This window comes from Psammomys obesus, unplaced genomic scaffold, assembly GCF_907164565.1.
Source record: "Psammomys obesus unplaced genomic scaffold, mPsaObe1.curated_primary_1811, whole genome shotgun sequence".
Taxonomy (NCBI): domain Eukaryota; kingdom Metazoa; phylum Chordata; class Mammalia; order Rodentia; family Muridae; genus Psammomys; species Psammomys obesus.
Window position 1 is genome coordinate 1,409,894 of NW_026594014.1, and position 10,104 is coordinate 1,419,997.

A 10,104-nucleotide genomic window follows, 5' to 3' on the forward strand; every position below is an offset into this window, starting at 1 on the left:
CCCATTCATCCATTTATCCATCCACCCACCCATCTAACTAACCATCCATCCATCCCACCCACTCACCCACTCATCCATTCTTCCATCAATCTACAAATCCATCCACCTACCCACCCATCCACTCCTCCATCCATTCACTCTCCTTCCCACTCTCCCCTCCATCCATCCATCCACCTCTCCATCCATTTATCTATGTATCCATCTGTCCAAGTTGGGATTTTTATTGCTGCAAAAAAGACACCATGATCAAAAGGCAGGTCGGAAAGGAAAGTGTTTATACAACTCACACTTCCAGATTATAGTCCATCATTGGAGAAAGTCAGGACAGGAGCTCAAATGGGGCAGGAGCTGATGCCGAGGCCTTGGAGGGTGCTGCTCACTGGCTTGCTACCCATGGCTTGCTCAGCCTGCTTTCTTATAGAACCCAGGACCACCAGCCTGAGGATGGCACCGCCCACCATGGACTGGCTCCTCCCCCATGGATCACAAATTAAGAAACTGCTTCACAGTTTCTTAACTGTGGAGCCCTTGGAGGCATTTCCTCAGCTGAGGCTCCTTCCTCTCTGATGACTCTAGCTTGTGTCAGGGTTGACACACAAAACCAGCCAGGACACCCTCCATCCATCCCCAGCTCTTCCTTCCTTCCCTTTGTGTTTATTCCCTCAGAAGCAGATGACCCCTGCCCATCTTTTCCTTCCCGCTTGCTGTGTGTCCTTGACCCCGCCCGCTGCCATCACTCCTAGTTCCCAGCCTCAGCGCAGGGGTTGAGCCCAGCTCAACACCCTGTTAGGCATTTGCTGTTTCAAGACACAAAGACCTGCAGTATGAACCCTGCTCTTACGCCCTGTGTGTGAGCTGGAGGGTTGGCAGAGTCTTCTGGGGTCCCTTGTGTGGATTAAGGGATTATTGGGCTTTTCTATGTTGACCTCAGAGTGATGGTCTAGATTCCTCCTCACCAGGTTCTGTGGTGGTCCATGCAATGAGAATACAAGAGTTGGGACAAATAAGGGGTCCACTGTGTCACTCTCAGGAAGGGGGTTGGTAAGCAGATAGCAGGAAACTGTGTCCCAGCTTCCTGCTCATCCTGGAGGGCTGGGTGGTCCTGCGGCCTCTGGATGTCCAGGGGGCAGGACTCCCCTTTGCAAGACTGGAAGAAACAGGTGGTTTGGGAAGGCTTCCCTGCCAAGCAGAAAGCGGCTGGGGGCTTTCCTCCATCCCCACCATGGGCCTGTCCAAGTTGGGACAGTTCTAGCATCCATTTTAATGATGGAGAAACTGAGGCACAGAATCCAGGCGGCCTGGCCCTCTGTACAGATGAGACACAAGAGTCCAACACACGGCTGTGCCCTACATCCCTAGGGCTTTCTTAGGGTCTCATGCAGTTCCGATGGCCTCAGGCTCACTCTGCAGCTGGGGATGGCCTTGAACTCCTGATCCTCCTCAAGAGCTCTGGGGTGACAGGCTTGCCTCACCCGGCCTGTCTGTGGAGGGTGGAATCCAGGGTTTTGTAGGTGCTGAGTGAGAGAGGTCTACTCCAGAGCCCTACCCCAGTCTCTTGACTGAACCTCCTGTGGGAGCCATTACACTGCTGAGCCTGAGGGACCACCCTGAGAGACAGTGTTAGAGGCCAGGGTCCAGGCAGCATCCCCTAAATGTGGCTTCTTACTCCCTCACTGTGCATGCAGCGCAGGCTGGCTTCCAACTCAATCCCCCTGTGCCTGCCTCCGGAGAGCTGGGGTGACGGGTGTGCTCAACCTTTCCTCGGCCTTGGTTTTCAGACCCATGAAATGGGTTGAGTGGCAGACTCCTTGGCAGCAGCACCGAGCAGGAAGCAGTCCTGGATGCTACAGGAAGCTGGCAGAGCTGGGGACTCAATGGGGACAGCTGGGCATGGGAGGAGGATTCCCATGGCCTCATCACCAACCTATCTGCAACCTGGGACGCTCAGCCCTTGGTCTGGCACCCTCTGCGTAAGATGCTGCCTCCCAGGCTGTCACCCCGTCACCTCCAGCTTTCTGTCCCCTCCCGGGAACAGCGCAGCCTCTGTGTCCGGGCTCACTGTGAGCCAGCGTTGCCCAGAGACCGCGAGCAGCAGGCAGCCCCCACCCCAGGCTGCAACCCCCACCCCGCCCAGCCGCCCGAACCCCGGGTTGGGGACAATGTGTCAGGTCTGGAAGGAGGGGGGGACTGGCGACACTAAGGGGCCTCAGGGGGCCTGGGAAAGGGCCCGGAGCTGGTTCGAGAGGGAGGAGGGGCGGGAGGAGCCCGGCCCGCCCCTCCCCCAGCACGCGCGGGGGACAGGTGTTGCGGGTCTTGGGTGATCGTCGGATCCCAGTCGGAAGGGAAGTGGCAGGAGACACACGCTATAAATACGGCCACAGCTGCCCCGCCCAGTGGGAAGAGGCATGGGCTCGGGAGCCCCTGAGGTCTGGGATGAGGTGGCGTTTCTGTAAGGATGAGGGGTGATGAGGTTCACTAGCACTGAAGGCTCTCCAGACCCTAGGCCCTCCCTCCAGTCACCTATCCATCCCAAGACTCCGACCCCCACCCCAGGTCCCCACCAACTCCGAGCCCCTCCCCCACTGCGATCCCTCCTTCCCGACCACGCCCCTGTTGCCCCTCCCAGACCATGCCCCCTAACTTCCTCCGCTTCTTGCTGAGGCCCCTCCCACCTCACCCTTCAGCAGGTGACTATTTAGTGACAGGAGCAGTCAAAGCTTTGGGGAGCCCCACACCACAGAGACCCCTTGACCTCATGCACAGGCACCGGGTGACTCCCAAGCCCTTTGAGGTCACTGGGAAGTCTGTGCCTCGCGCTGGGGATGGAGGATACAGGGGCGCCTGGCAGAACGGGAGCACCATGATGGAGCCCCATTACACAAGTAAGGATGGAGGCGCGTGGCAGGCATGCTGTGGAGTTGGCAAAAGTCTTCCTACCTAACCTGAGGGCTCAAGGCACCAGTGACCCACAGAGAGCAGGAGCACACAGGCCCTGGGCAGGAGAAAGCCAGCCTCCCCAGTTCTGGGTTTGCTCTGCATCTCTGGACCTAAACCTCCACAGGCAAATAGGGGTTCAGTGCAGTGTCTGGCAAAGGTGTCCACTAGGGGCCTGGGGAGCCAGCTCGGCTGGTAAAGTAATTGTGCCTTCGTGAGGACACAGGACACACCTCCAGGTGAGCTGGAACCTGGGGAGAGAGAGACTGATGAGTCCCCAGGGCTCCCTACCCAGCCAGCTCTGGCCTGGGTGCTGAGTCCCAAGCCAGGGAAAGGATGTCATTCCTGGTGACAGTGGGGGTTGTCAGCCTGCCCAGGCACATCTCGCCCACGCCTTAGAAGAGGTGCTCCATAAATGCTCCCCAAATGTTGATACCAGAGTTGACTTTCCAGGGGTGACTAGGGATGAGAAGTCTGGGGGCAGGTGTTCAAGGGGACATGTGGCCTGGGTTCCTGGCCAACGCTTCGCCTGCCCTGGCCCCTCCCCGGGGCCACCCAGCCCAGCAGCTGTCCCTCCTCATGTGTGGTAGCCTATCAAGCCCGAGCGTCTGTTCCGGAACACCTGGTGCTGTGCTTCCAGGGATTTGGGAGTTACAAGTCCACGGAAGTTCAGCTGCCACAGAGGCTTAACCCAGGAGCCTGGCGCCAGCCAGGTCCTCAGAGGCCCCGACGCGGGCCCACTTGACTCCACAAGAGCCTGACTTCACTCCCCAACCTAGCCCACCAGACCGCGGCTTCCGCTCCTAGCCTTCAGGCCTTCCTGGCTCTATGGTCCTGAGAGACTACTCTCCGGTTCCCCACTGCCTCTCTGGTCCCCCACTGCCTCTCTGGTCCCCCGAGGTCATGCTCATTCCCTTGTGCTGTTTTCAGGTATGCAGAGAGCGCTCTGCCGTTAGCTGAAATCATAGTCTCTGTCTTTGGTCAGGCTCTCACTCTGAAGCTCACCCAACCTGGCTATTCTCCTGCCTCCACCTCCCAAGTGCTGGGAACCCATGGCCGGCATGGCTTGAGTCACTGAATTCTCCTCTAGAGCCAAGTGAGGTCAAGGGATAGAAGTCCCTTTTTTATGCTTTGGACATCAGGTTGAGCAATCGACCCAAAGCCACACAGCCCTTCAGGGATAGCGCAGGGATAGCTTCCTGGTGGTGATGTCATCTTTTCTGATGACATCAAAGGCTGAGGTCACAGCCCTAAGAACTGGGCTAAAATGTGAAGTTGAGGGCTGGGGCAGGGTACAGAGAGCAGGATGCTGGCCTGGCATGTACAAGGCCCTGGATTCCCTCCCAAGCCACGGCGGTGCAGGCCTGCCACTTCAGCACCGGGAGCAGGCAGGCAGAGGATCAGGGTTCAAGGCCAGCTTTGATGACGATGACGGAGAAGCAGAGTGCAGCCTCAATTACTGCTCCTGTCTTAGCATCTGTACATCAGGGCTGGTGAGAGGCCTCAGCAGACAAGGGAGCTTGCTACCAAGCCTAGGACTAGAGTTCAGTCCCTCCCATCCATGTGGAGAGGAGAGAAGCAACTCCTTTGAGCATGCGGTCTCCCGACAGCCACACACACACACACACACACACACACACACACACACACACGCACACACGCATGCACATGAGCACACTCAAGAGCACAAAACATCATTAAGATAGTGTGTTGAAATCGTATTGTAATAGGAGAAACTGAGGCTGGCTCCGCGCCCCTCCCCCGAGTGCACCTGGCCTGCCGCCTGCCTTCCCCCATCTCCAGCTCCTCCTCTGCTCTGCGCGGCAGCTTCCAGAACCATCCTCCTTCCCTTCTTCCCTCCTTCCCTCCTTCCGCAGCTGCCAAGAACCAGGTCAGCCTCGGATCGGTGGGGACATCAAACGGAATCTATAAATACAGCCTCGGAGGAAAGCCACCTCCCGCCCTTCCCGGCTTCGGGCCTCATCTCTGGCCTGGGCTCCCAGCTTGCATCCCTGCCTACATAAAAGGCAGAGAATGGACGGTGCCTCAGTTTCCCCTAAGAGCACACCTCTCCCCTCTGCTCTTCCCTCCTCATGCTGGGCGCTTGTGAGGAGAGACATGGCCTTGTGAAAGTCTTCAGTTCTCTGGAATCTTCTCTCAGGAACCTCTGTGCTGGGCTGTGACCCTTGTGCGCCGTGTCCCCTGTCCCTGGGCCTTTGCATGGCCATTCCCCCACCCCGTCCCTGGGCCTTTGCTTGAACCTGGAATAACAGCCCCTTTCAGGGGAGTTTTCTGGACCTTTAGTCTGGTGTCACCTCCTCAGAGATGTCCCTGTTGTCACATTGACTCCAGAAGGACTAATTCTCACTCGTCTTTCTCTTATGTCCCGCATATTTCTCCCCATCATGAGCTTCAGTTTCCGAATCTGCAAAATCAGGTCCATGTGTAGGCCCCTCCCCTCCTGTGGAAACCGCTTGTCAGGAAACACTAAGTTTCCTGGCTTGCCTGGGTCCGTGGCCACTGATAATCGATATGCTAATTAATGCAGATTTTATGTAAAGGAGCCACTTGTGTTTATAGACACGCCCCCTGTGCTTAGGGGACCCAGGGCTCACCAAGTCTTGGTGGGCAGGAGGCTGAGGGCCTTGGGGACCCATCTTGGTTGTGGGGGTGACTGTGGGGGTGCTGAGGATGTCCCCCCATCATTCCTACGGGCCCCGGATGTGCCCCGATGGGGGTGAATCTCCAGACTCCGGCAGCTTGGAGTGGGGAGGCAGGGGTGGAACGTGGAGCCTGGGCAAGGCCCGCCCCCACCCCACTGCCCACAGTGGGGCCTTACACTCCACCTGGAGTACTGTGTACTAAAACTCTCTAGCCCAGGAGCCGCCCCGGCTTCGGAGGAGGCCTCAGTGCAGGGCCAGGCCTTCCCAGAGCGTCCCGCTGCTGCTGAGGTCAGGGCCGGAGCCGAGACAGTGACCTTGGGAATCAGTGCAGTAGAAGGTAGAACCACAGGCCCAGGAGGCCTGAACAGGGCCATGTATCAAGGCTGCCGAGTGACCCTCTCTCCTGGCCCACACCCACTTCCTACCCTGACACACACACACACACACACACACACACACACACACACACACACACAGCCTGCTTCACCCACACAGGCCTCCAGGAGCCGGCCCCAGGCTCCTCCTGCCCCAGTGTCCTCTGCTGCAGCCAGAAGGTGCTCAGGAAACATGTGTGGAGTAGGTGGTGCCTGGTGCCTGAGCTCTGCCAGGACGGCGTGTGCCCGGCACCCAGTAGGTCCACACCCACACACGGAAGGTGCACGCTCAAGCTAGCTGGATAATTAGTATTTGGGGAGAAGTGGAGCCGGTCCGGGTAGGGCGAGGGATGCGTGAGCCTGAGCTCAGCGCCGCCAGCGTCCCGTCCCTGACACACACTATGTCAGTGTCACCCTCGGACAGCTTGGTGGCGGGTGCCACCTGGTGAGGTCATTCACACCAAGCCCTCCTCACAGCAGCTCCATGGCTCCACATCTTTTTATTTATTTATTTATTTATTTATTTATTTTTATTGTGGGAAAATGTCTGTTTAATAACCTCTCGGCACAGAGCTTGGCAGCTGGAGGCTCGTTCCCGCCTCTGGGCCGCTTTCCCCACCATCCTCTCTGGATCTGTCCTCTCTGCCCTCATCTTGCTCTTCCCCAGCCTGCTGCCGCCCACCCTCCCACTTCCTGTCTGGAGCTATGAGGACTCCAAGGACCCTGTGAGAGTGCTCGTGCCCTTCTGCGTGCTGCTGTGTCCCTGTGCGTGGTGACCTAGCAGGCTGTCCATGTCTGGGTGTCAGCATCCCTGTCCTTTTCCTGGCTATGTAATATTTCGCCGTGCATCTGGGCTGAGCTGTGTGGTTCTGGCTGCAGTGGATGCAGCCTGGAAGGGACGGAAGCCCACCGTGGGCTGGATTTCTCTGTAGACACCTCCCTGGATGCCCTCGGGGATGCTGAGTTCCTCCCCCAGCTTCTGAGGGATCTAGAGGTCAGAGGAAACTGAATCTCGAGTCGAACACCTACTGCATGCTGGGTGTCTCCAGCAATGACCTCTTGTCAAGTTCGCTGCTCCGGGAGGCAAAGGCAGGGTTTGGATCGCACTGTCCAGACTCCACTGATTGCCTCTGATCACTCCAAAGACACGCAAAGGCCCTGAGGCCCTGAGGCGGGATCAGAGGTGATCTTCCCTCCGAGGGCCTGGCTTTAGCAGCATCTCCCTCTGCCCTCCCAGCTGTGGGGACTTGGAGAGCTCTGGCCTCATTTGAATATGTAAATGGTGGCCTGGAGGGTGAGGATGACTGGGCTTTTTGGTGGACTTCCCTAGTGAGAGCACAAATGCAGCAATTGGCTTAGACCTCCGGGGAGGGTTGCCCAGGCCGGTGGGGTGGGTGTCTGGGCCTTCAGCAGGGCGGAGCTCATTGGAGGGTGCAGGACCGTGTCCTACCAATGTACCCACCGCAGCTCAGCCGCACTCGCTTCGCCATCGAGATCCACACAATAATCTTAGTTACAGTGCACACCATAGGCACTCAGTAAGTGCTCCTGTGGTTATCTGAGTGAGCAAAGCATTTGGGCTCTGATGTACACCATAGGTGCTCAATAAAGTTGCTTTTGGTGTTATTCAGATGTACAAAGAACCTGTTGTTATACACACAGTAGGTGCTCCGTAAGTGCTCCTGAAATTGTTGTCTCACTTGATACCCCTCCTCACTTCTGACAAGAAGGTCGCCATTGCTGCTTTGCTTTACTGGTGGGGAAGGTGGGTGGCTTGGGGCTCACCCAACATCCGACTGGCCTTCAGTTTCCCCCTCAATGCAAGGAGGCAGGCTCTGACAGCATTCGTAGCTCACCTACTGAGTTCCAGGTGAGGGTTCTAAACTCTGGATGCAGGAGTGGGTGGGGCAGACCTGGGCCCTGTCCTTGGGTGGAAATAGACTAAAAACTTAGGACATGCCCAGCAGAAAGGTTGGGGGGAGTGGGGGAAGCTGGGGCGCTGCAGGTCAGGGGTATCGCAGGGCCAACCCACATGCTCAGACAGACAGGGAGCCCCAAGAACACTTTTTTAGATTTATTCATGTATACAGTGTTATGCCTGCATGTACACCTGCGCGTCAGGAGAGGGCGCCAGATCTCATCACAGATGGTTGCCAGCCGCCATGTGGTTGCAGGGAACTGAACTCAGTCCTCTGGAAAAGCAGCCAGTGTTCTTAGCCACTGAGCCATCTCTCCAGGCCCCAAGAACACTATTAAAAGCTGGGATTCGACTCCCCACCCCACATTTCCCTAGGGGACTCATCAGGCAATCTAGGTCCCCAGGGCCTCAATGTGCTCACTCAGAGGGTAGCAAGAGCGGTGTTCAGGAATCCCGAAGCTGCACACAGCAGGTCAGGAGTCTGTACAGCGGAGGGGATTGTTTTGTTATTTTGTTGGGTGTGTTTCGTGAGTTTCCTGGGGTTGCTTGTGGACTCCGGTGGTAACCGCATCCAACCCGCCGCCGACTCCCCTGCCCCGCACATCCCAGCCAGACTCCCAACACTGACAGAAGCCCCAGGAGGGGCCTGGGATTTAAGGAAGAGTCCCCGAGAGAACACCCCGGCCCCAGGGGTCAGAGGACAGGGACAAGGAAGGGTCAGAGCCAGCCGCAGCCCTCCCCCACTGGTGCAGCGTGAGCTCCAGGGACCAGCTGGGCGGACTGAGCAGCGCATCTGTCGCCCGAGCAGCTGCAGCCCCGGGGGGGCCGAGGGGACTGGGGGACGCGCACACTCGCGTCTGCGCCTCTCAGCTGCCACTTCGGACTCGGGGGACACCCCCATCCGCCGACCCTGAGCCCCTCCCCCGCGGCCTTTGCCCCCCACGTGCCTCTTGGGGGAGGGGGCGTCAGAGAGGGCCTGACGTCACGAGAGGCCTCAGCCAATCGCAGCTGCCCTTCGAGCGCCCCGGGGGGATTCCCTGGTCACAGCCTGGACCCGGAGTGACACCAAGTACCGCGAAGCAAAGATGACCCTCCCACCCTCCCAAGCTTGGACGCCAAGAGCGTCTGACATAGAGGGGGAAACTGAGGCAGGGGACTGACGGGTTAGGGAGCCAGGTGACCCACTGCAAGTTGGTTGCCCCGCTCCAGATGGGCCCAGAGAGGGTCCTGGAGCTGCCTAGCGTCACACAGCAAGCGGGGAAGGAGAGGGACGCTCCGGGGCGCTTGGAGGCCGGAGCGGGTCCTCGCTGCGTCCGGGCCCAGCCTCCCCGATCCAGGGTGTCTGAGTCCGACTGTCCTACCCGGGGTCTCCCCAGACCCCCTCGCACCCCCCGGCCGCAACTGGGCCTTGTGCAAGGAAGGTGTCAATAGCCTCGGGCGTCCCCAAAATCCGCACTGGAATCCCTGCAGCGCGGAGCAGGGCGGGAGCGCAGTGAAGCCGAGGCTGGGGAATCGAGGCCCAGGGGGCGGGGTCTTCCTGGAGCGCCACAGCCGAGGGAAGGGGTGCTGCTGTTGGCTCTGGGGGCCTCGAGCAGGGTCCTTCCTGCCTGACTCTCCATGGCCATCAGGTCAGCGCCGAGACCGGCCGGAGCCGCGTGGGGGAGGGCGGCTTGACCCCCCTGCCCGGTCTGTGAAAGAGGCACCATTCATGACCATGGGGCCTTTGTTCAGACAGGTCTCCCTGGGGAAAGGCCCTCCCTGCGTCCCCACTCTGCCCTGCGCTCACTGGCAAATCCACCCTGCTCCTTCGGGGCCCCTGCCCAACCCCCCGCCCCAGGGGGCCACTGAGCTCCCTGCACCTTGACTTCTGCAACCACTGGTCACCTTGGCAGGCTCCCGGGACCAAAAGACACCGCTGGCGCTGCGCTCAACAGTTGTCGGGTACCGATCATAGATAGGCCAGGCTGAGCAGGCCGAGGTCTGGCGCTGTCCTCTGCCTCAGTTTCTCCATAGAAGCTGTGTCTTGGCTGTATGATGGGGACAGCAAAGCTGATGGGCCATGCTGAAGTCTCACTCTAGTGGCTACAATGGGTCCCAGGGACCCTGCTCTAGCCCCTCAGCTTGTCCACAGCTCAGAGTTCAAATCCCGACACCCACAAGCCCAGCTGTTCCCAGACAGCTCAGAGTCCCAAGCTCCGAGTCCTCAGCGGGATGG